We start from the raw sequence: 20756 nt of genomic DNA, 5'->3' as shown, positions 1-20756 counted from the left end.
GTACATAGAATGAGCTCCATGAATGTTTGCAGAATTAGGTCCTGGCTTTGGCATTGACCTGAAGGAAAACTACGTGGCGATATGTCTCCTTCTCCCTTTCTGTAAATGAGAGTGATAATATCATGTGTACATTTTTTGGAAAGATGGTATGAAAGTCATTACAGTTCCACCACTTTCTTAGCTTCTTGGACCAAAAGGGACAATGAAGATTTTGTTTTTTGAAAGCAAAGATTGTTTATGTAGCTTCCGAGTGAGTGATGTGCTCCACAAATCCATTGTTTGCACTCCTGGGTTTATTTACTTTGAGTTTTGTCGTTCTGGAACAGGAGGAGACATCCTGCTGGGGAGAAGCTGCAGGGGTGGGCTGCAGATGCTTTGAATAAGAAGGCTATTTTCATCAACTTAATTTTAGTGACATAAGAATCTGGGGGATGCTGGGGCTTGCCTGGAGACTCTCAAACTGGAGAACCCTGGGCGTAGAAGGAAGGATCTCAAAGTCGTTCTCATGGCCAACTCTGCAGCTTTGCCAGCTTCAAAGAGCCATCCCAACGCGAACCATGCTCAATACTCTTAATGTTGCTGGATTGAGGGGGTGAACCCCGATACGGTCAGGGGCACACTCCATCCCAGTTTTCTGCTGTGATATTTCTTCACGGTATGTTATACCATATTCTTTTATTATCAGTCACTAAAGACAGGTATCTTTTCTTTTTTATTGATCAGTATATTTATAAACGGCCACACCACTGATAACTCTACTTTAGTAACAATTCCTGACAGTTTCCTGTTTCTCGTAGTGCATTCTAGTCTTGTTTCGGTAAACAGATGGTGGTGCCTTATTCAACAGATGCTGCTGGGTGCTTTGGGCTCCACCTTCAAACACGCGCTGAATTGTTGAGTTTTTACCTTTTGAGCACTGCTCCCCTCTGGCCCAAGTCATCAAACACCCCCAGACTCGGATGAGCTCATGGCAGACACCTCCTCACTGGGCTCCCTGAGTCTACTCTCACATCCTACCGTTGGTTCACGACACAGAGGTAAGAGTGTGAGCTCTCAGAAAGTGAGTCAGATCACACCAGTCCCGGCTCAAAACGCTGCAGTGATTTCCCACCCGACTGGAGGTGGAGCTGAAGTCCTGGGCACAGCCTGTTTGCTTCCGCTGTCCGCTTCCTCTCCAGCTGCTTTGTCTAGTAAACGTGCGTCCTGGCGCTGCTGGGACCACTCCAGTCGAGGTCTAATGCTGTTCCTTGCACAGGCGGACTGTGCTCCTTTCTCAGAGCCCCTGCATCTGCTGTCTTCTGTGCCTGGGATACTCTTGCTCAAGATGCTGGCTTGCTTGTGCCTCTATCCCCTTCAGCTTTCAGCTTCTCTGATCACTCTATATTTGCAAACTCTGCATCCCCCATGGCCCTATACTCAGCTCTATTTTTCTGACTGATACTTATCATCACCAGTATCATGTTGCTTTTTCCTTATGACTTCTGTCTCTCCCACTACAACAGTACCGTATCTTCTGTATAGCTGTATCCCCAACCATTAGAACATGATCTGGCTCGCAGTAGATACTTAGTAAATATTTGTTGAATAAAAGAGGAAAGAAGTGCCGCAAACACAAAGCCTATCTCTGAATAAGGCTGATATGAATGTTTTGATTAATGATAGATTTCATATAATCCGCATTTGTACACAAAGCAGGAACGTATTCAAGTGCAACACGCCTTCAGAACACTTGAGTGAGAGGCGGGGTGTGCATTGTTGTTTAGGAAGGCTCTTGTACACAAGCATGAGAGAAACAGAGAGATGCCTTGCAGTGAAACACTTTGCCTTATGAAAAAATAACCTCATTTGTTTGATCCTTGCCACGGTTCCAAAAAGGATTTGAGGCCAGAGTTGCAAATTGTCTTCCTTTTTCCCTTGAAGTTTCTATGCTTCCAAAAAAAAAAAAAAAAGCTTTGAAGGACTTTTTGCTCTCAAATTTTTAAAAATAGATTTCCAAGTAGATTGCAGGCATGATCTGAGTCTTGCCTCAATTACCTTAATAGTCCTGTGATTATAATGCCACATTTATAAACCCGCACTTACAGAGAGTGGATCCTTTAAGAACCCAGTGAATTCCATTAGGACTGATACATGCAGGAACCTCCAGGAGTTAAGGGTCACTGCCGGATGTCAGCTCAAACCTTCCCAGTAACTCTGCTCTCTTAGAAGACCAGGGCTCAGCAGCAGGAGACATTCAGCTTTCACTTGTTGCCCCGTTCAGCAAAGCAAGATCCTAAATGAAAAAATGACCAACGTAAATAGCAAGAAACCAGCTTCCCATCCAACTCAGATGTAAGTATTTTGATCTACATCTCAATACAGTTGAAATGCAGGCCATGTTCCTTCTTATTTTATAGGTCATTGCAAGTAGAGAGAAACAGGAGCATTGAATACACTAAAGATGACTACTACATAGATGAGTAAAATGTACTAATGTAAATTCTGCTAGTTAATGTCTAGTCTTCAGTAATTCTCCATGATCATATACAATAATTCTACACAATTGGGCTTATGTGGTGTCATGCAGGATGCTGAACCACAATTTAGGTTTGCATTCTGCTTCCTGTTCAGCCTTTCATCGGCTATAAACTTGAATGAGGGACTGAACCTCTTGCACTCCAAGTTTCTTTGTATTAAAAAAGAGACAGAAAAAAACTGAAGTTGCCAGTAGGCCTTATGAATCTAATAATTCCTATTTCACTCTCCTACTTAGATGCATAGTGTCATCCAGGCTCAGAGATCTACAAAGCTATTCTGATCCTCTTCCAATTCTACCTACCCCCTTGCTATTAAGGAAAACATTAACTACGATATCAGCATTAGCAGCACACGAGTCCATTCTCAGAAATAACTCAAGCTGCTTCAAGGGTGCAGTAAGAGATTTCCTTCCGGAAAGAAGAGAAACAAAAATGAAATTCAACCAGGTACATCAACTGTAGTTTATCTCCAAGACCCAATCTCATCCCTTCCACCATGTTCCTACCTGGCTCTCTAAAGATGATGCTGGAGGTAACAACCCTCATCCCTTCCAGCTATGGGAGACAAGAGATATCATCCCTTTAGCTCCTACATATAGACCACAATGCACCTCTGTTCCATGGAGGGACACCTGGGGAGAAATGACTCATTTCTTTAGTCATTCTGTGCTTTTTAAAAATCTCAACTTTATATGCATATCCGTTGCCCAGATATTGAACTTCTGTAAGAATTGTCTAAGAAAATAACAAGACAATTACATAAATATGCATGAATAAAGGTGTTCATCACAGAACTGTTGAAAATACTCACCTAGACAGAGTTGATTAAATCAACTAAGGTACACGCACACAATAGAAGATAATATGGGCATCATTACAAATGATGTGGTAGATTTATATTTTTTGACCTGAAAAGCATTTTTAAAACATTTTGTATATCACGATCTTGTCTTTGGAAAAAATGCATTTATATATGCCTGGAAACACAGATGTGAAAATGCTCAGTCTGTGGTAGTAGTATAAGTAATATCACTTTCTGCTTTATAACTTTCATACCATGTGTCTTATAACAAACATACCTCTGTTAATTAAAAAATATTTATTTTTAGTAGACAATACTTGCATATGTACAAAATTGGAAGCATACAAAAGAGGAAGCAATATTAATTAAGGCTCCCTCTTCCCGTAGTGCCTTCCAGAAGGTAATCACTGTTACTTCTGCCTTCCCTAATCTTCCTGAGATAGTTTATGCTGATCCGTATATTGCTTTTATAATCAGAAAAACAATAATAGTAGCTCCATTTTGAAAAAATAATTTCTGCAATATTAAAATTATGTCTTTAGGTGTTAAATAAAATGGAAGGACTGAAACAATAATACGAAGACTTGGATTTTTTCTGTTTTGCGATAGAGCAGTGGGCAAGAAATACCAAACGTGTTACCCAACTCCTTAGTAGGTAATAGCCCTTCTTTATTATTATTACATTACATATATTTTTCTCCCCCATAAGACTACAATTTTCTTTTTAAGAGACAGGGTCTCTGTTGACTAGGCTGGTCTTAAATTCCTGGTTCAAACAACCCTCCCGCCTCAGCTGCCCTAGTAGCTGGGATTACATGGCCTGAACTGTACATTTTTTTTGAGACAGGGTCTCACTCTGTTGCCCAGGCTGGAGTGCAGTGGTGCCATCTTGCTCACTGCAACCTCCACCTCCCGGGTTCAAGCAACCCTCCTGCCTAGCCTCCCGAGTAGCTGGGATTACAGGTGCAAGCTATCATGCCTTGCTAATTTTTTGTATTTTTAGTCGAGACGGGGTTTGATGTTGGCCAGGTTGGTCTCAAACTCCTGACCTCAGGTGATCTGCCTGCCTTGGCCTCCCAAAGTGCTGGGATTACAGTCATGAGCCATGGCACCTAGCAGACTGCACTTTTTTTTTTTTTTTTGAGTCGGAGTCTGGCTCTGTTGCCCAGGTTACAGGGCAGTGATGTGATCTCTGCTCACTGCAACCTCAGCCTCCTGGGTTCAAGCAATCCTCCTGCCTCAACTTCCCAAGTAGCTGGGATTACATGCATGCACTACCACACCCAGCTAATTTTTGTATTTTTAGTGGAGACAGGGTTTCACCATGTTGGCTAGGCTGGTCTTGAACTCTTAACCTCAAGTGATCCACCTGCCTCAGCCTCCCAAAGTGCTAGGATTACAGTTGTGAGTCACCGCACCCAGCCAGACTGCACATTTTTTGAGGTGCAACACAATTTTATGTCTTCCACACTGCTTACATATAAGAGTTATAAGATTTTAATTTCTAATATTTACAATTTATCAAAATTTAAGAAACTGTTAAATAATAGTTTGTATACAGCAAGCAGGAAATGTATGCTTGTTGCATGGAAAAATAAGTGATATGGTCTGGAACAAGATTTAATGGTTGGATCTTGAATGGTAACATTAGCCAATGCCTGTATTGCACTCAATGTGTGCTAAGTATACTTCTCAGTACTTGACGGAATTAACCCATTTGATCTTTTTAACAGTCCTGTGAAAAATGTTCCTGTTTCACAGATAAGGAAACCAAGGCACAGAGAGAATAAGCATTAGGTTGGTACAAAAGTAATTGCAGTTTTTGCCTTTTTTTTCTTTTTTTTTGCAAAAACTGAGATTACTTTTGCACCACCCTAGTAATTTGCCCAAGATCATCCCATGGGAGAGAGAACTAAGCTGGGTCCCAGGTCCAGGCAGCCTAGCCGTATGTTAGTAGCCCAGTACCTTTCAACTAGGCATCTGAAAGTGTTTTATGGCGCATAGATAAAAATAGACCCACTGCTTTAATAAGGCACACACGGCTATTGTTGTGCCTAAGAGAATGATCTCGCATCACCAGCGGAACTGAGAGCTCTGAATCTCAGCCCTGCTCTGGCCACACTCTTTCACAAGAAAACTCAAGAGCTGCCTCATTTGCAGGCGACAACTACAGTCCAAGTGACAGAAAGGAAACACAGTGAATATTTTTCATTTCATGGCTGTTAATCAAGTACTCAAAGAACATGGAAAGGTATCACAGGGAATATGGCTGGAGCGTGAGGCAATTGGATAAATGCCTCGGTTTGTGGCCTGCAACTTGGGTGAGCTGAATGTATTATTTTCCAAGCTTGTGGCTTTCATTAAAAATGGACTTTGTCCAGCATCTGACAGAGATACCAAACACACACTATAAACAATTAAAAGCAAAATCTAAGGTGGGCCTTTTGCAGGGTGATAAGGGAAGGCAAGATGAGAAGTAGTAAGCTAAACTCCATGAACAATTCAAACAACATGATGACAAAAACAAGAATCCCTGTGTCATCTAAAGAACCATTGAGATGAAAGGAAACTTGTGAATTCCCATTATGACCCAAACTGTGGCCCTCAGTCTGGCATCATTAGCATAATGATGGAGCTGGGTGGACATGCAGACTCTTGCACCCCACCCCAGAGACCCCCTGAATTCAAGCCCACATTTTAGCGAGATCCCCAGATGGTTCAAATGCACATGAAAGTTTGAGAAACACTGATCTATTTTAATCTACTTGCTTTAATGATGAAAACATTGAGTGAAGTAAAGGAGCTAAGCTCACATGGCCAATTCTTTTTTATTTTTATTATTTTTTTAATTTTAATTTTTTTTTTTTTTTGAAACGGAGTCTTGCTCTGTCACCCAGGCTGGAGTGCTGTGGCACCATCTCAGCTCACTGTAACCTCTGCCTCCTGGGTACAAGCGATTGCCCCTGCCTCAGACTTCCGAGTAGCTGGGACTACAGGCGCAAGCCACCATGCCCTGCTAATTTTTGTATTGTTAGTAGAGATGGGGTTTCGCCATGTTGGTCAGGCTGGTCGTGAACTCCTGACCTCAGGTGATCCACCTGTCTCGGCCTCCCGAAGTGCTGGGATTACAGGCATGAGCCACCGTGGCCACATGGAGAATTCTTGATACTGACCAGATTAAAGTCCAAATGGGAAACTAGGACAGGACAAATACAAAATTGTTTTACATGTTGTTTTACACTGATCATTATGTGTGTTAATAATGTGTGTGGCTGTTTAAGTGTATCATTAATTGTATCATTACAATGATAGGGAAATGGGGAATAACTTCAGTTTCCACATAACCAGTTGAAGTCCATAATTAATATATGTCCAGCCACGCTTATCCCCACAGACCCTCACTATTTCTTGGGAAAATGTATTTCCTTAGTAAGGGTAATTTTCCTAACATCAACTTTTTTCTGCCAATTCTCCAGTGCAACTGCAAAAAAAAAAAAAAAAAACAAACAAACAAAAAAACCTTTTTTAGGCTGTCTTCTCCACGTTATGATAATTACTGCCGTATTGAAAATGTAATCCTCTTCGAAAACTATGAATGGTAAATGCACCAGCTCAGCTCTACATTATGATTATCCATCATTTCAGTTTCTCAATTGATGTTCCAAACAGTTGCAAATCAGCCAGGTATTTATTAGAAGCATTTTTTTTTTTCCTTTTGGAAGAAGAAACATGCATATTTCCATCCATGGGAAAGAAAGTAATTAGAGAGTTTTTAAACAGGGTTGGTCTCACTTCTAATGCCTTTGGAGGGGTTAATGATTAATTTATACTTAAAAGCAGATTGAAAAATGGACATAGCTCCCTGTATGCTTAGAGAGCACAATTGTATACAGCACCCGGCCTGAAAAATGTGATATTTGCTAGCTTACATCAAGGCTGAAGTTTTAGTAATGGTGGTCGAGATCCAACTTTGGTAACCTGAATTCATATTCAGATTCCATAAGAGAATCTTGTTGGATTTGCACATACCATGTAAACAGTATGCATGGGTCTCTCTCATGCAACGCATTCCTCTCTGTACAGTGTTTTTTGAGTGTACCCAGCACTTCCACTTACATTGCCACCCCGACTACGCGTGGCGCCCCGACTGCGCATGTGCGCCCGACTACGCGTATTGCAGCATTCGCGTAATGCCGCGCTGTTCGCATGTGCCACCCAGCGACTACGCATGTGCCGCCCCGACCGCAGATGCCACCCCGACTACGCATGTGCCGCCCTGACTACGCAAGGGCCGCTCCGACTGCAGGTGCCGCTCCGACTACGCATGTGCCGCCCCGACTACGCATGTGCCGCCCCGACTGCACGTTCAGTATTTCTCTCTTGAATTGGCCGTGAGTTTCAAGTTTCTAAAATCAATGATCCTCATCCAGAATTTATTCAAAAGAATGCTTTTTCTTGCTCAAGTGATTTATTATTTGAGAATTTCTAATTTCCTATAACTAGAAAATGATCAGCATTACTGGAAAAAAGTGGAAAGCCTGAGGCATTTCCTGGACCACACGGACCCACTCGAACACGAGCCTCCCAAGTGGGTCGCTGTGCAAGTCTACGTAAGAGGATCTGTTGACACCATCGGGGGCAGGAGCCGTAGGGCTGGAATTCCCACCCAGGAGCAGAGCTCTTGGGGTCCTCTTCAAAAAGAACCTTTTGGCTTCTGTTATTCCTGGACAACATGAAACATTATATTGCCCAATATTCGATGAAAGTTTGATGCTTTCTGCATAGAGTGGCTTGTGTATTTATGAAACACCAAGTTATCTTGTGAGCAAGAGTGGTTCCCACACACTAAGTAAAGTGAAAAGATAGAAGTTCTATCTATTACCAAAGAGGGACAGGCGATGGAGAGAGGAATTGGACATACCTTCCTCAATTGTCTGGCCATTCAAATCTGTAAGGAAGGATGGAAAAAGGTGTCTGAATCAATAATTAAGCACCAATTATGGTACGTACAAGAGGCATTAGAGGCCCAAAGAAAACAGAAGCCATGCAAAGTTTTGGGAAGATGGCTAGAAGCTTTACATTTAATGTTTTACATTTATTTTTATTTATTTTGTATAGAGACAGGGTCTTGTTCTGTCTCCCAGGCTAGTGTACAGTGACACAATCATGGCTCACTGCAGCATCGACCTCCTGGGCTCAAGTGAGCCTCCCACTTCAGCCTCCTAAGTAGCTGGGACCACGGGCATTTACCACCACACCTGGCTATTTTGTATTTTTTTGTAGAGACAGGGTTTCACCATGTTGCCCAGGCTGGTCTTGAACTTCCGGGCTCAAGTGATCTGCTTGCCTGGATTGTTCCCAAGGTGCTGGAATTACAGATGTGAGCCACCGCGCCTGGCTAGCCTCACGTTTTAGATTTTGATTTACTGATATTTTATTCACTCTTCTGGATCATATTTGATTTAGAGTTTTACAATAGAAGTCCCCCAGGAGTCTTGCGGACGACATGGGACCCAAATCCCCGAAGGCTTCATCGAATTTCCTTTTTAATCTCTCTTCCATCACTGTATTATAGCCTGTCTGGTGATATATGTCTTTCTGAAGATAATTATCTCCCTCTGGCATTTTTTTTTATTCTTCAATAACTTCCACAGTGTTTGAAATCTTCAGTCATTTCTCTTTTATCTCATACAGCATAACACATCACATTTTCCCTCATGAAGAGTTCTTTCATAAGGAGATTGTAAAGTTCTTTGCAGATGTTAATTATTTCTTTCACCAGGAAATTCTTCTCCTTATTTTGCATCCTTGGGAAACTGAGGCAAAAAGCTAACTGACATATAGAAGTCACATAAAAAAAAATAGGACCAGAGGTTGAAATATTATCCAGAAGATAAAGTCCTCAGTGCTTTCTTCAGAAAGAAATTGTTTTCTAAATATGAGCTAAGTAATGATGATCAAGAAATTAAATCAAGGAGTAGAGAGACCTGTGTAGTTTCAGTTCGCTGATCTACAAATCTAAAGAACAACTTACTCTTAAGGAAAATGTGGCCATGGCCACTACAACTTATAGTGAAACTCATATTGCCAAGATTTATTACCATGTAGACATCCCCACACAGCGGGATTTTTAGTATCCTACTACGAAGTGTTATTTGAAATCATTAAAACTAAATGGCACCTGTCAAAATCAATCAACCAATACATTTACTGGCTCAGAATCTCTGGCTTTTAATCTTTTCCCTATATTCATTAATTCTTAATACTCTTTCCCATCATTAGTGTTTAATTTCCAAGTACTCCTGTCCTGTAACAATAGTGCATTCAAATGAAAGTGGGTATTTAATGCCCGATTCTGTCTTTGATTCATCTGGGTTGAGCTTTTGTCCACAGAGTGTCGCTTCCAGGGCTGTTCTAGGTTTTCCCTCCTATAAAATGTTTTTACAGCTTTCTGCTGTAAAAGTCAATCCAGCTGACATATCTTGGCTGTTGCCTCTATGGAGGGCTGTTTGATTTAACATGCTTCTGTTTAACAATGGAGTTTCCTGACGCTGTCAAAATAAGTAAGGTATTAAATGCCTTTTTCGAAATGACTGTTTTTAAAAGAGAGATTAAGTAAACAAGCCATTCCTGCTGGTAAAATAATTGATTATGTTGCTGACTATTTAATATTATGTTTAGCCAGAACTCCCTAGGGACAGTTTATTACATTAGCATAAACAAAGAGAGAGCAGCCGTGCTCCACGAGGGAAGCACATGAGAAGCCGCTGCAGATATTTGCATTTGAAAAGAAGAGAACAAACGCGTTCCTTGTTGAAGTGACCAGCAGATCCTGTGAAAATGTGCACACCCATAGGCATGTTGCAGACGTATCCACGCCATATTAAAAAACAGACCTAAGTGTTTTATAAATAACTCCTGCAGTCCTCTAATGAGGTATGCAATTAAGAAAATGGTTTGATTAATAAAGTTTGAAATCCTGAAGGCAGGTAGAAATCTGGCTATTTTTAATCTTCATTTTTCTTCGTAACAGTCCAGTTTTGTTTCCACATTCTGGTTACACTCGGGAAAATCTATTAACCTATTTTCAACAGACTCCTTTGGTAAGGGCATCATAAAGAGAAATTGATTCACTCTCCAAGGCTCCCTTGCTGAGTTAGGCATAAAGTATATTATTAAAAGATACTGGGCTAGCCAGGACATGTGATTATGTTTATATCTGCATGCCACTGTGTGAGCATGTGTTTTCTTTTCTTTGTTTTCTTTTTCTTTTTCTTTTTTTTTTTTTTTTTTTTTTTTTTTTTTTTTTTTTTTTTTTTGGCGATTCAGTCTCACTCTGTTGCCCAGGCTGGGGCTCACTGCAACCTCCACCTCCCGGGGTTCAAGCGATTCTTTTGCCTCAGCCTCCGGCGTAGCTGGGATTACAGGCACCTGCCACCACGCCCAACTAATTTTTGTATTTGTAGTAGAGATGGGGTTTTGCCATGTTGGCCAGGCTGGTCTCGAACTCCTGACCCCAAGTGATCCGCCTGCCTCAGCCTCCTACAGTGCTGGGATGACAGGCGTGAGCCACCGCACCCGACCTCTAACATATGTTTTCATTTTGGGATTAGAAAACATTTGTCTCTCTTGCTATGCTGGGTTTTGAAAGAAAGAAAGTAGGAAGCAAATGTGTTAAAAATCTACTACATTTTCCTCGTCTATCTGAAAAGCCAGGAGTTTTTACAAGCACAGTTGTATTGAATTCTCCCCCAAACCGTGGGAGGTAGTTATTATCTGCATTTTTACAGGTGAAGACGCAAAGAGTGAGTGAGGTTTAGTAATTCACTCAAGGCCACACAGCTAGGCAAAGGCGCCGTCGGATGAGCTGGTGTCTTCAGGTTGGCAAAGCCCTCTTCTTCGTGAATGCAGACTGGCACTCTCCTATCCACATGCTCCCCTCCTGGGGAACCCAGGTACGAAGGCTGGCACTGAGGAGTGGGTAAGAGAAAAGGCAAAATAACAAACCGGATACCCAACAAAGGCAGGAGCCAGCCTGAGGAACAATCCTCCCGGAACCATACCAGTCCCATAACACTGTTTGGAACATCTAATATTTAGTGACTGCACCGATACCATCCTGGCACCTCCCATTCTTCAGAGAGAATAGCTGGTTGAATCAAACTATCCAGGGAATTGGCTCAATGTGAGGGCCTACATTTTACTTGAAAATGGAAATATGGGTTTTAGAGTTGGGGAAATAAGAATGGTGGATAAAGAGATTAACATTAATTGTTTCTCTTTAGATGTTCAACTTCATAGATTTTTAATCTAAGGATAATTGAAAGTCAGACCTTTCTTCTCTGTTTTATTTTATTATTTATTTATTTGAGACAGGGTCTTGTTCTGTTGCCCAGGCTGGAATGCAGTGGCATGATCTCGGCTCACTGCAACCTCCATCTCCTGGGCTCAAGCCATTCTCGCACCTCAGCCTTCCAAGTAATTGGGATTACAGGTGCGTGCCACCATGCCCGGGTAATTTTTCTACTTAAGAGACAGGGTTTTGCCATGTTGGCCAGGCTGGTCTTAAACATCTGACCTCAGATGATCTGCCTGTCTCAGCCTCCCAAATTGTTGAGATTACAGCCATAAGCCACCGCACCCAGCCCTCTCCCCTATTCTTTATTGTTGGTATATTTCAGTCCATTATATATTTGCCAATAGAAGTGTTTTCTCCCTTAAACTGGAACTCATAATAGCCACCACTAATTGCAATCACATTCCCATCAGCTACTTCTGTCGGCACCCACCATGGCCCTAAGCCTAGAGGAAGAGCTGGAGGAGGAAACCTTCGATTAGAATTACCATGGGAGGATTCAACCAGTACATGTTTTCTGTGCTCTGTGGGATATGATTTTAAAAGCATGAGTTTTGGAATCAGAAAGGCTTTTATTTATATGTTAATTAGCTAGCTAACTAATCCGAACACATGAATTCAAGATTTGCATTCTGGCTCCAAAACTAGCTATGTGGCCTTGGCAACTTTCTTTCTTTCTTTAATTTTTTTTTTTTTTTTTCCGCCTCTGAGTTTCACTTTCCCTGCTGAGCTGTAGAGGTGTCATCTTGGTCATTCTCAAGGCTGAGAACAGGCAAGTAGCAGTGGGACTTGCAGGGCAGCTTCTAGTTAGGAGACAGTGTGGGCCAGGTAGGGGGGAGTTGGGGGAGGGCAGCAGGTGAAATCAAGATGAAGTTTGAGATGAAAGAAGGATGAGTGGAGCAATCTAAGAAGAGTTCATTGTATAGCCGAGAAGACAACCATATGTGTCAAATCCATGCAGCAAGACATACTCCCAAAGATGAGCCTAAGAAGAGAAACAGCCCGGCATGGTGGTTCACACCTGTAATCCCAGCACTTTGGGAGGCCGAGGCGGGCAGATCACGAGGTCAGGAGTTCAAGACCAGCCTGACCAACATGGTCTCTACTAAAAATACAAAAATTGGCTGGGCATGGTGGTGCGTGCCTGTAATCCCAGCTACTCAGGAGGCTGAGGCAGGAGAATCACTTGAACACAGGAGGCAGAGGTCGCGGTTAGCCAAGATCACGCTACTGCACTCAAACCTGGGCAACAAAATGAGACTCCATCTCAAAAAAAAAAAAAAGAGAGAGAGAGAGAAACAAGGGCAGAACAAGGTTTGCTATTGCTAGGACTAGTGCAGTAGCTTAAGGCAATGTTGGTAGGCAAGGCAGACTAAAGAATTTGATAACGTAAAGGAATGTAGCCTGGATTTTTATAGTAGACTCTCCCAACTCTTCCTTTTATTTTTTCTTCCTCTTTCTTCCCCTTTCCACTTCTAGGATCTAGAAGCTGCTAAAACTCCATCTGACCCAACTGCATTGCTTTCAAATGATGAGTCATTAAGTCAATGATATTTCTAGAAGGATGCTCTAAATCCAAATGCTGCCAGATGTCCCTTGCATTCAAAATGACTCGCTGTTCATTTGTGCACATTTTGAATTTTTGAGAGTGATCTCATCTGTAAAGATTTATTCAAGGATGGAAATCAAAGCTACGTTAACTTTTTGACACAGGAAACCACCTTTTAAGGAAATGAATGTTTAAATCATTTTAAATCCCTGCCACAGTTTCTGAAACTCAGCTTCTCTCATGAAAAAGCAGAATTAAGTGGCATGACTGAAGTTGACCCTGACAGTAATTTTTCTCTGACATGCAATCATTTATATCAATGTCACTGTATGTGCCTTCTGCTGTTAATGCCTCCCCTGCCTCCCCCTGATATTATAAATCACCCAAGACATCAGAGTACTTCCCTTGGAAGCTTGCACCAAGTCTTCTATCACTTTAATCATTAATACGTAGTTCCCACTTGGAGGAGTCCCTTCCATTGCTCCAGGCTATCTCTGGGACAGTCCTGCCTCACCATTGACTGGGAGGGGGCTGAGGAATGCCTGGACATGGCCACTACGGACCAAAACTTGGGGTAGGACCAGATATCTACAGCATAGACTTCAAGGCCTTCCAAACCCAAGGTTCGGGTTCCTGCATTTTCAGTGCTGCGTTGAGAAGATGCAAGGCATTGGAGATGGACAGATCTGCATCCGACACATACTACTTCTTAAGTTTGGAACATGGGGAACAAACTTTCCCATGTTCTTAAGAAGTAAGTTTGTTCTTAAGAAGTAAGACTTCTTAAGTTTGGAACATGGGGAACATGAGGGTAATAATACCAACCATACAGTATTGTGAGAATTCACAAAGACGTCACATAAAAGCTCTTGTCACATAATAGCCACCTAATAACTAGTGCAAACAGACACAATAGCTAATATTTATGAAGCACCTAATAAAGTCTGGGCACTGAGGTCAGTGTTTTATGGGCGTTATCTTCTTTGTTCCTCTCAACAACCTGAAAGACTGGGTATCATTATACTCATTTGACCGACCAGGAAACGAAGCATGGAGAGGTGGCAGGACTTAGGTCCCATAGATGCTGAGTGGTAGATGAGAATTCAAATCCAACACCCAGGTTTGTGTAAGACTCCTATGTTTTAGTTAAATAGATCAGGAATAAACCCATAGGAACCATGAGATTATAAATGACTTAGAGCTTCATTGAGAAAGCTGCCATATGTTTATTATCAATAAAAACCAATATTTTTATCTATAAGTAAAGGGGCATTAACTCAAATTGCCAAAGCCACTGGTTGTTTGTTTTTTTTTTTCCCAGACTCTATTTTTCTGAAACTCATTAATTCCAATTTTAAACTCTTATTTTTGAGACCGAGTCTCGCCCTGTCACCCAGGCTGGTGTGCAGTGGTGCAATCTCTGCTCACTGCAACCTCTGCCTCCCAGGTTCAAGTGATTCTTCTGCCTCAGTCTCCTGAGTAGCTGGGATTACAGACCTGTGCTTCCAAGCCCAGCTAATTAATTCCAGTTTTAGCAAGCCACGTAGAAGTATCGAAATAGCACCCTGATAAATATAGTGGAATCAACCCAGAGGAAGGTGGAGGTGGTTTGGAGAGAAGGTACTAATCCATGCAATAAATGCCAGCACATCGTTTGGGGCTCTTATCTCTGTTCGGATCATGACATAACCATCGACTGTCATCCAAAACGCTATTACTTGCAGGCCACACCAAGATTCAATCTCCAACTCCACTTTTAATAGCTGTTGTCAGCTTGTTTCTAGAGAAATTATACTCAATTACGTGAGTAATGTGGTGGGTGTTTGCATGTGCATTTTTTTTTTAAAAGAAGAAATGGCTTAAGCAAACTGCATGGGGCCTGAGAAGAGCTCAGACTGAGAGGGAGATGCGGTATCGACTAGGAGAGGGAGAACTTCCTATGAAAAATGGGAAGTTTAATGAGACAAAAATAGAGTAAGTGTGATAAAAAGAGGCGCAAGGGAATGGATCAGGGACAGAGCGTCTCCCGTGCCTGTGTGTTTAAGGGTGTTGGGGATTGCCATCAATTGCGATCCTGTAATGCACTGGCTAGTTGGACCTAATGTCCACTTTATGCAGTGCTGAGAGCTAGAGCAATTGGAAGATAATAAGAGGAAAATGAGTAATGAATCCGTTTTATTGTATGCTGTAAATGGCCTCCATTGAAACAGTCTGTGTTTAGACTGGTAATAAAAATGAGTGATGAAGGCAGACGTTTAACATGGGAATTGGTTCAAGCAAAAAACATATTTTCTGTTTTTTTTTTAAACCCTCACAAACAATTTGGTTTATGAAGAACTTCTTGCTTAGAAATTTTCTGTAACTACTGCACAGTTTTTATAAGCCTTGGCAAGGTGTGTGGGGGGGTGTGGGGGGGGGGGGGGGGGGTGTGATTTTGTGGGTTGAAACGTTGGCAAGGGCTATCACAGTAGCCAAGGAACTTTGAATTTTATTTGTTAATTCGTCATATGTGGACCTTTGTCTCTCCACTGGGCAAGCACAGGAGCCCTAGGAAGGAGAATGTTCACAAAACATGGGGCGCTTCTTAGATATCAGGGATTCTGCCGACGGGGAGATCTATTCATCAAATACTCCAACTGTAGCCTTGTCTAAGCCCTGGAATTATTAACCCAACAGTGTATCAGCTCCTCCTCCTTTTCTTTATTTTTGTTTTTTTATTTTGAGTCAGGATCTTGCTCTGTCACCTAGGCTGGGGTGCAGTGGTGCAATCTCATCTCACGGCAGCCTCAACTTCCTGGGCTCAAGTGATTCTCCCTCCTCATACCCCCACCAAGCAGCTGGGACTACAGGCGCACGCCACCACACTCGGCTCATCTTTAAACTGTTTGTAGAGATGTTGCCCAGGACAGTCTTGAACTCCTGGACTGAAGTAATCCTTCTGCCTCAGCCTCCCAAAGTGTTGGGGTTACAAGTGTGAGCCACCATGCCCAGCCTTGCAGCTCCTCCTTCTTGTTTGCCCTCCAACTAAAAGAAAAAAATCTGACCCGGCACGGTGCCTCAAGTCTGTCATTCCAGAGCTTCGGGAGGCCAAGGCAGGAGTAGCACACTACTACAGCCCTAAGGAAGCAAAACGAAATAGCAACGACCCTCTTCTCTAACCTGGTCAGAAAATGAGACGTTCTTAGTAATTACACACGGAGCACATTGATATAGTGAGGTGTGGTATTCTGTGTGGGTTACTAGTTTGCAGCAGTTAGAACACGGAGTCCCTGGGTCGAGTGACACATGGCCAGCAGTGTGGGTGCTGAAGAGAGCAGAGGCAGAAGGCAGAACAGACAGCAGGGGACAAGGCCAGTGGGTAGAGACACAGCCGACCCTGAAGCGTCCCATGCCTCAGTGTCCTCCTGCATACAGGAAGGTTAGATAATTGCATAGGAATTTTCAGGTTCTAAAATGCGTGGGGAACCTAAACACAGTAAACTATTACACAAAGACATGTAAAGACTAGGGAGGGTAGAAGTCAATCTTTCAATCATACATTTCATCAAAAACATTCTTTCAGGCTGGGCACAGTGGCTCACCCCTGTAATCTCAGCATTTTGGGAGGCCGAGGTGGGAGGATAGCTTGAGGCCAGGAGTTCAAGACCAGCCTGAGCAACACAGTGAGACTCCATTTGTACAAGAAATAAAAATAAAATAAATTAAGTCAGGCATGGTGGCACATGCCTGTAGTCCCAGCTACTTGGGAGGCTGAGGTGGGAGGATTGGTTGTGTACAAGGCTGCAATGAGCCATGATCACACCACTGCACTCCAGCCTGGATGACTCTATCTCTAAAAAAAAAATTGTTTTTAATGAAAACAAAGTATGATTTACTATTTTTAAACCCATCACAGTTTAAGAGTTGGACATAGGACTAGCTCATTGTTTGGAAATGTAGTATATGCCTGGCACCCCTAACACACCCCTTCCAGCAACCCTGCGAGGTGGGTCCTTTTAACCTCATTTTAGGAATGAGAAATGGAAGGCTTAGGGAAGCCTAATGACTCCTCCACTAATAAGCGACAGAGCCTGGCTGGAACTCAAAGCTGAGTTCGATGGACTCTAGAGGCTCATGTTCTTTCCAGGGCACTGTTGCTCAGAGTGAGGTGTGCTGCCTAAGTCATGGTAATGCCTGGCGGTCGTCACCTGATGGAAGCAACAACAACAACGAACACACCTCTGCCCAGGTGCGGTGGCTCACGCCTGGAACCCTAGCACTTTGGGAGGCCGAAGCAGGCGGATCACTTGAGGTCAGGAGTTCCAAACCAGCCTGGCCAACATGGTGAAACCCCATCTCTACTAAAAATACAAAAATGAGCCAGGCATGGTGGTGCACACCTGTAAACCCAGCTACTCAGGAGGCTGAGGCAGAAGAATCACTTGAACCCAGGAGGCAGAGGTTGCAGTAGGCGGAGATGGCACCCTTGCACTCCAGCCTGGTGACAGATATAGACTCTGTCTCAAAAACGGAAAACAAAAAACAAAAACAAACCAAAAAATCACCTGTAGGTGTAGGAGATGGCACGACTGTCTGCAACAGGCTGGGAACAGAGAAGGCTGCACTTCCACACTACCCCGCGATGTTTTCTTGTCTCCATTCCTCAGACCTTGGCTCCAGCCTCTAACACAAATTGCCTGGGTTGCTTTCGCAGTGGAAAGTCACCGGCACCCATTCCAGATGAAACTATGATGAGGAAGCGAGGGAAGAGTTTGTAAAATGGGACGAAGATGAAATTTGAACAGAGCCTGGGAAAAGGAGATTATGGGGACCCTCCCTCCAGCCTCCCAGCCCCAGCTGTGCAGTGATCCATCAGGGGCTGACCAGTGCAATTCATCCTTTCAGTCCACAGGAGCATCCAGGGAAAACGGAGGGGGTGGCAGGGAAGAAAAATGACCTTTTTGCTCTTCCCGTGTTGCTCTGGCTTTCAGGTCGCGCCTGCAATATCCTTGGCTTATTTGTGCCACATGGAATTGTCAGCAATCACAAGAGAAGGACAGGAGGATCAGTGCAGGAGATTCCAGCCAAGGTTTGCGTCCACTCACAACTCAAATCAGTCCTTTTGAAAAATGAGTTCCCACCTGAAAGCCAAAATCAAAATACAAGAAAAAAAAATCCTCATTGTTTCAGGTATCTGCAGTCCACTGAGCACTTTAATCTTTTAGAAACCAAAGCTCCAAAAGTTGCTGGAACACCTTCTACAGAGTAACTGTGGCTTTCCTGGGTGCCTAGAACAGCACTCATTCCAGGATTCCCCATAATGTATAAAATCTAACATGTGATAAACTGGAAATGAAGAAACACCACATCTGGGGGCCATCGATCAGTTTACTATAGCCGAACAGCAGGGAGAGTTCTCTAGGATTGGAGGTAGAGTTTGAGAATCAGCAGTGCCGAACCCAAACACTTGGTCTGGCCCCGCTGGCCAAGGGAGCATGCAGGACACCTCTTTGTATCTCACTGTGTAGTAGGCGTGGTCAGTGCCTCTGGGACCCAGGATGTGGGGACCGCCCCTCATCTTGGCTGGTTGAATCAGCCCCTTGCTTCAAATGCACAGTGACTTGACTTCGTTACCATATTCCCCATCTGATTCCCTGCCCGGTCTCCACGCCCAGGGAGTGACCAGAGCTCCATGTATTCAGATTCTCTAAAGGAAACACATATTTCAGTTTGCAAGCAGGTGTTTTGCCTCCCTCTCATTGTTCTTCCCATTTACGCTTTTCTGGAATTGCTCAATGAGCTTGCAGCTTGGGCAGCCCTTGAATTTGAGAGAGGAAGGAGGAGCAGCTATAGGGAGTGGGGGGCGGGGGGAGCGGGAGGTTCACAGAGGAGCATACATCGTTGGGGGAACCCAGCCTGAGATTCAGACTTGGTAAATCAGCACAGGAAGCAGCAGGCTGGAGGGGAGCTGGGTGCCACGACACACAAAAGGAGGAAATAGCTGGGGTCTGAGTGCACTCCCATGTAAAGCTTCAATCACCCCGTGTAGACAGCTGACTCTGTGATGAGCCCTGAGCCGGCTCATCCACAGGCCGTGCATGTCCCACGGCCGCAGAATCCATGATGGATTTTCCCTACAGAGTCCGAGGGAAAATTCAGTATAAAAATACCCTGTTCCACAAACAAGTCAAACGACCAGAAGTGAGATGAACTGGAGGCTGAGGCGTACCCAGTGGGTTGGCAAGCCATTTGCAAGCTGAATGTGCCATGCACTCAGCCACTCTGAGGTTCTCTGCAGAGGTAGGAATTGGAATCCAAGATGTGGGGGCCTCTCCACCCCATAAAATGGGTCATTTTGAATTCTTGGTCTTAATTTTTACTATGGTAAATATCAACACACATACAAGAAAAACTCTAGGATTTTTAATGATGTTTTATGAGTTTAAAGGTGACACACACCAAAATGTTTGAAAGTCACTAAAAAACGACTCTTTTTCCTTGAAAAACAAAAGCAATTACAGTTTGTATTTCTCTGTCACTATTATTCCTAGTATAGTTGTAACCACTTATGTTAACCATCACTTTTCATCACAGTAAGTTCTATTTCATAAAGGAAACTGGAAGCAGGGGTGGACTCTTCAGGGATGTCATACACGAGTATTGTCTACTGGAAAATGGGTAATTTTCAAAAAACATTTTCTGAGTAAATAGTTACATAACCTGAAATGTGAAACTGTTTTAATTCCCATTCTCACTTTACATGCTTATATTCATAACTCACATTAAATTTTTCTTTTTATTCCCCTTGAACTCTTATTCTTGTATTTTTCTATCAAAACACACCATAACGTTTGTCTGGGTTATCACAGCGCTCCAGTTATGACAGTATCCAGAGCCTCCTAGCCTCTGAATACCACCTCTTAAGTAGGAAGGAGCAAGTGGTAGAAGTGTGTTTCTGACTTTAAAATCTAAAGTAGTGGTCTCCTTTTTTTTTTTTTTTTTTTTTTGAGACAGGGTCTTTTCCTGTCACCCAAGGCTGAAGTGCAGTGGGATGATCATAACTCACTGCAGCCTTAATCTCCTGGGCTCAAGTGATCCACCTACCTCAGCCTCCCAAGCAGCTGGAACTACAGGCACGTATCACCATGCCTGGCTAATTTTGTATTTTTAGTAGAGACGGGGTTTCTGCATATTGGTCAGGCTGGTCTCGAACTCCCGACCTCAGTCGATCCACCCGCCTTGGCCTCCCAAAGTGCTGGGATTATAGGTGTGAGCCACCGCACCCGTCCTAATGCTTTAATTTAATTTAATTTAATTTAATTTAATTTAATTTTTTTAAAGACGGGGTCTTCCTGTGTTGCTCAGATTGATCTCAAACTTCTGGCCTCAAGCAATCCTTCTACTTTAGCCTTCCAATGTGCAGGGATTACAGGCCTGAGCCACCGCACCAAAACTTTTTATTGCCTCATATCTCTACCTGTAAAAAAATAATAAAATAAAAATAATCAAGCCTAAGCTCCCCATTAAATTCATAATTATTTATTTAAAGAGAAT

General features: G+C 42.9%; 1 long non-coding RNA gene across 1 annotated transcript; it reads right to left on the bottom strand.

Annotated features, from left to right (window-relative positions):
* Positions 1-725: 725 nt before the first annotated feature.
* On the bottom strand, positions 726-19096 carry LOC110744072. Its single transcript, XR_002524167.2, has 2 exons — positions 17768-19096; positions 726-3148 (listed from the first exon to the last, which is right to left on the bottom strand). It is a non-coding gene; the product is annotated as an uncharacterized LOC110744072 (long non-coding RNA).
* Between the last annotated feature and the right edge of the window lie 1660 nt (positions 19097-20756).

This window comes from Papio anubis, chromosome 11 (assembly GCF_008728515.1).
Source record: "Papio anubis isolate 15944 chromosome 11, Panubis1.0, whole genome shotgun sequence".
NCBI classification, from domain to species: Eukaryota; Metazoa; Chordata; class Mammalia; order Primates; family Cercopithecidae; genus Papio; species Papio anubis.
This window is presented reverse-complemented; position numbering and strand designations above follow the sequence as displayed.